This window comes from Mustela nigripes, chromosome X (assembly GCF_022355385.1).
Source record: "Mustela nigripes isolate SB6536 chromosome X, MUSNIG.SB6536, whole genome shotgun sequence".
NCBI classification, from domain to species: domain Eukaryota; kingdom Metazoa; phylum Chordata; class Mammalia; order Carnivora; family Mustelidae; genus Mustela; species Mustela nigripes.
The window spans coordinates 114,822,071-114,828,287 of record NC_081575.1 but is presented as its reverse complement, the minus strand read 5'-3'; the positions used below and the strand labels follow the sequence as shown (position 1 = coordinate 114,828,287).

General features: G+C 40.3%; 1 pseudogene; it reads right to left on the bottom strand.

The window, feature by feature from the left end:
- Positions 1–787: 787 nt before the first annotated feature.
- Positions 788–5,954, bottom strand: LOC132007220 (small ribosomal subunit protein eS6-like; annotated as a pseudogene).
- Between the last annotated feature and the right edge of the window lie 263 nt (positions 5,955–6,217).

Here is a 6,217-nt window from a genome sequence, read left to right as displayed (position 1 = left end):
AGTCAAGAGCACCTCAGCTGGGTGATGGCTCTTGGACCCTTACAAGGTTGCAGACAAGCTGTTGACCAGGGCTGCGGTCCCCTGAACATGGGGTTGGAGGATCAGTTTGCAGCCTCCCCCATGTGGTTATTTGCTCACCTCAGTTCCAGGGGGCTGTTGGCCAGAGGCTTTAGGTCCTTCATGGGCCCTATCAAAACAGAAGAGATTGTTGCCCTTAGAACACACAATCTTTGAGACCCTGCTCACAGTTCTTTTGGATATAGACCCAGTAGTGGAATTACTGGATCATGTAGTAGTTCTAGATTTAATTTTTTGAAGAACTGTCATACCCTTTCATACTGCTTGGGCCATTTTATGATCTTGTCAACAGGATACAAGGGTTTCAGTGACTCCACATCCTCACTAATTCGTTTCTCTTTTCTTATCTTTTATAAGCCACCCCAATGGGTGCCAGGCGGTATCTCATTGTGGTGTTGACGTGCATTTCTCTAATGGGTGTGTGAGGTTGAGCATCTTGTCATGTTTGTTGGCCATTTGGACAAATGTCTTCTCAAGTCTTTTGGCCATTTTAAAATCATATTATTTGTTTGTTGTTAATCTTATTGAGTTGTCATTCTGTGTCCTAATTATTCACCCCTTATCAGATAGAGGATTTGCAAAGATTGTCTCCCATAGGATGCCTTTTCACTTCGTTGATTATGCTCTTGGATACACCAATTTGTTTTGTTTTGCTTTGTTTCGTTGCTTCGTTGGTTTGTTGATGTCTGATCTTATTGATCTGCTACTCTTAGAAAATCCTTTTTGGCTGGACTCCAAGCTTGGAGGTAGAAGCTCTCAGAAAGGATATCCTCTGTCTCTTGGCAATCTGTTTCTGGTGGGTTTTCTTTGGCCTCCTTCATCCTCTTGGCCAAGAGTTTAGCATCATCTGCAGCCTCTTCCTTATCTTTCTTAGTGTGCTGTTTCTTCAGAGCGATACACCGTCATTTGCTTTGGAGGACATGTGGAGTAACAAGACGCTGGATCTTGGGAGCTTTTGTTCTAGGTTTCTTACTGTCTTTGTTTAAGGGCTTTCTCACGACATACTGGGGGACATTACCTCTGCGAGACTGAAGAGTTTGTGGATTCTGGTAGCTCTTTTGAGCCCTGGGTGGTGAGGCAGGAATATCCTTATCCCCCCTTTTTTTTTTCACAGTAACCAAACTGAGAACATTGAGATTGATATCCACAACCCAACCCTGAGCTTACTTGCACTTTCCTTCTCTAGCCCTCCTTGGTCTGTAGCAGGAATGCCCTTACTCAGGTGCAGGTGGACATGGCCATGGGGTCAAGACACGCTGCTTCCTGGGGAAGCCTTGTTCCTCGTTGCCACATAATTTTGGCAAGGACCACATAACCAACCCTTCCATTCTTCAGCCAGAGCATCAGCAGCAACTTCTGTAGCCATATGGTTCTTCTTCTTCTTTTTAAAATTTTTTAAAAATTTAAGTTCAACTAGCCAACATATAGTACATGGTTAGTTTTTGATGTATGTTCAATGATTCATTAGTTGCATAACACCCAGTGCTCATCTGCTTCTCAGAAAAGGTACGGAATTTGTGTTCATCTTTCGCTTCACTGAGTTTCTGGCAGCCAGTAGCTGGGAAGGAGATGTTCAGCTTTATCCTAAAGTAGCCTACTGCCTCCGAGGCACCACAAAAAGTGCGATACAAAAGCCTTTAAGTTTGATAGAGTCCCATGTGACTCTTATTGCTTTTATTTTCTGTATTTTTGGTGTCATTTCTAAGAAGTCAGTGTCAAATCCAAAGTCACGAAGCTCTTTTTTGATGCTTTTGTCAGGGAGGAAGACCGTGTTCTCTGCCCTTAAATGTCCTTCGGCTAGAGCTGGACTTAGAATCGAAGGACATGAGGCAGATTAACAGGAGAAAAATCAAATTTAATAGCATAGATACAGGGAATCCACACAGACATGAGATTCCGAAGACCATGAGGTGATGTGAAGCTTATATGAGCTGAGGGAAAAGGTAGGGGTCTGGTCTGCTGATACAAAGGGGAGAAAACTCATTACCAAGAGGTAAAAGGAGATGTTTGGAAAAACAAGATGGTTCTATCATGCAGATGAGTTCCTTCCTAAAAGGGCGCCTCTGTGCATACTTTCCCTCCTGGGGGCAGGCTCTCCTTTCCAATGTAAATGTAGGTAGTCATGGGGGTGGCCGAGCACCTTCCCTGTCCTTGCTGGCTTTTTATTACTTTTAACTTGAAATAATCTTTATGCCAAATGGCCGGTTTTGGGGTGTCTCATCCTACAGCCCTTCATTTTCCTCTGGGAGTTTTACAGTTTTGAATCTTAAGTTCAGTCTTTAATCTACTGTTAGTTAATTTTTGTATGTGGTATAAGAGAAAAGTTCAACATCACTCTTTTGCATGTGGATGTCAGTTTTCCCAGTATTATTAGTTGAAAAGACTATCCTTTCCCTAACAAATAGTTTTGGCACCTATGTTGAAGACCATTTGACCACCTATTCGAGGGTTTGTTTGGGGACTTTGTATCCTATTCCATTGGCCTACAGGTCTGTCTTTATGGCAGTACCACACTCTTTTGATTACTATAGCTTTCAAATATGTTTTGAAATCAAGGAGGTGTGAGACCTCCAACTTTACTCTTCTTTTCCTTTTTCTTTTCTTTAATAGTGAAAAATTTGTATTTAGATTCAGCCAGCTGGACTCAGTTTAGACAATCCCAATTTTGTTGGCAACATCCAAAGCATCATACTCAGGAGCCAGTAGGACATATGCCTTCTTCTTTCCATCAGGCCTGATCAAACTTGTTTCCCCTGGGGATGCTCTTTCGAGGATATTTGGGCTGCCTTCAGAGACGCAGAGTCTTGGGTCGCTGGAATGTAGGTGACTTGTGGATCTTCTTTTTTTGTGTGACCATGGAAACCTTTTAGCACCATTTTCTTGGCCTTCAAAGCCTTTGCTTTAGTCTTTGGCTTTGGGAGGGGCAGGGGCTTCTTTCTTAGCTTTCGGCGCCATCTTCACAAAAGGGCTAATCTTTTTCAAGATTATTTTTGACTAATTGTGGTCCCTTGAGATTTCACATGAACTTTAGGATGGATTTTTTTTTTTTTTTCCCCTACAAAAAGTGCCGTTTGGATTTTGATAGGGCTTGCATTGAACTTGCAGATCTCTTTGGATAGTATTGACATCTTAATATTAACTTTTTCAATCCATGAACATAGATGTCTTTCCATTTATTTATGTCTTTAATTTCTTTCAGCAATGTTTTATAGTTTTCAATGTGTAAGTCTTTCACCTCCTTGGTTAAGTTTATCCCTAAGTATTTTATTATTTTTTATGCTATTGTAAATATTTTTAAAATTTCTTTTCAAATTGTTCATTGTCGGTGCATGGAAACACAATTGGTTTTAGTGCATTCACTTTGTATCTTGCAACTTTGCTAAATCATTTATTAGTTCTAATGCTTTTTTGTGGGGTTCTTTAGCATTTTCCCATAATAGCTCATGTCCTACAAACAAAGATGATATTACTTCTTCCTGTCCAGTTTGAATGCCTTTTCTTTCTTTTTCTTACCTCATTGCTCTGGCTGGGACTTCCAATACTATGTTGAATAAAAGTAGCAAAAGAGAGCATTCTTACCCTGTTCATGATCTTAGAGGAACTATTTTGTCTTTTACTACTGAGTATGATGTTAGCTATGGAATTCTCATATATGGTTTTTATTATATAGAGGTAGTTTTGTTCTACACCTGGTATGTTGAGTGTTTTTTATCATGAAAGGGTTTTAGGTCTTGTAAAATGCTTTTCCTTCATCGACTGAAATGATCATGTGGTTTTTGTTCCGTATTCTATCAATGTATTATATTACATTGATGAATTCTCATATGCTGAACCACTGTTATATTCCAGGAATAAACTGTACTCGCTCATGGTGTATAATCCTTTTGATGTGCTCTTAAGTTGGATTTGCTGGTATTTTGTTGAACATTTTTGCGTATGACATCATTTTAACTAATTACATCTACAATGATCCTATTTCTAAATAAGGTCACATTTTGAACTGCTGTGAGCTGGGACTTCAACATCTCAAACCCCTGTAATTTCCACCCCAAGTGCCCACATGCTTTATTTATTTTGAGTTCTGCAGTTCCAGAGAATTGCTTTTCATTGTTTACAGAGGCCCTTTGAATGCAAACCATTTGTATCATTCCCTTGATTTCCCCGCCCTCCCCCCCTGCTGTGGACACCAGCCACTTTTGTACAGTGAACTCATTTATAATTCAGGGAAAAAGAAGAAAATAAATGATTGGTATGTAGGTCAATTCCTAGTTCTGTCTCAGAAAACAAAGGACCAGGGTTCAGCTAGCAAAGCGTTCAATTATTTCTTCATATGGCCTTTGTACATATGCTCATGCGTATTTCACCTCTCTCTTTCCTGTGACCCAGAGATAGTAAATTTCCAAAGATCTGGCTCAGATCTAGGTAAAAAGTCCAAATTTATCACATCTTGGATGAATCTTATTTGATGCTTTTGGGAATCTTTTGACCTCACCAAACTAGACGGTACAGAGGCATGGATTGTTAAAAATGAACTTCATATATTTTTTTAATGGAACTGTGTTTTTCCACCAGCTGGGTTGGGTTGATGATTACTCTAAGATTTTAAGTATATTGTTGAGACTTTAGTAAAAGGTCTCTCAAAACACTCAAGGAATACATAGGGTCTTTGGTTGCTTTCTGGTATCTTTCTCTTTAGGAAGTCTCCCTGATGCCCTGACCTTCCCATGCCACCCTGGAGCTCTGAGCAGTTTCTTACAGATTCAAGACCATTCTCCTACATCTTACCGGTTGAGAGCCTTCTACTCAAAGCTTCGGCATGTTGGAAATAATTTTTCCACTGTGGGAACATTTTCATTTTTCAAATTAAAATTGCAACACAGTGCTATGGTTAGAAGAGTGACATTTCTAATTAAGGTGACACCAAGTCATACACATGATACAGATGAATCACTTTATGGTGTTCACCGCACTTGACAGACAGAGCAAGATGCTTCTGAAAAATTAGGCATTGGCTTGTAGCATCTGTCCATGTTAATCTATTCTTGAAAGATGTGCATATCCAACCTTCTCTTGGGAGATTAAGGAAGTAACAGGATGATTTTTACAAAATTGAATATCAGATTTTCTTATGAATCAGGAAGAAGGTTATGGTATTTCTTCAGAAGGGACTTTTTATTTATAGCATTTTGTCGAGTGGGGTACTGGAGCCAGCTCACAAAGGCCCATAAGATCTCATTCTTAAAAATGCGGGAATTTTGTGAGTTGATTGACATTATGTTGTTCGCCTGAAATAGGCCATGATGGAAGGATTTACACCATGGAAATCAGAAATGCTACAAACAGGGGCTTTTGCCAACACACCACTGAGTTTGTCCCTTCTTCTTCTTCTTTTTTTTTTTTTTTTTAAGATTTTATTTATTTATTTGACAGAGAGAGAGGAGAGGGATCACAAGTCGGTAGAGAGGCAGAGAGAGAGAGAGAGGGGGAAGCAGGCTCCCTACTGAGCAGAGAGCCCAATGCGGGGCTCGATCCCAGGACCCTGGGATCATGACCTGAGCTAAAGACAGAGGCTCCAACCCACTGAGCCACCCAGGCACCCCATCCCTTCTTTTTTAATACAAACAATGAACACTGTGCATAAAATGCCTGCCATGTCCTTTTTAAAATGGTGGCCCCACCAAAAAAAACAATATATATATTTCTTTTCCCTAAAGAGAAACGTGTGTGTGTGTGTGTGTGTGCATGTATTTTTAATGGAATGCATAACCTATTTGAGAAGAGAAAACAAAGAGTAAACATTACCCATGAGGATAAAAGGAGTCCAAAGAAGAGCGAGAAAGCAGCGGGCGCACATATGGCAGAAACTTCGTGAACATGTCGGACTTTGAGCTGGGTCTCAAAGTACAGGTAGGAAAGGAAAAGGAGCAATCAAGTGGAGAGAAGGTCATGACAAAGAATTGGTAAGCAGATGGAAGGAGTCAAATCTACTGTGCATAGGAACAGCAAGTGTGGAATGAGAGGGCATAGCAGTGTAGGGAGCTTGCAACTGTGTGTGGTGCGATACAGTCTATGAAGACTTTCTTACACATCGTCTCATTCTTTTCTTCAAGCCTGAGAGATGAGGGCAACTGAAGGTCAA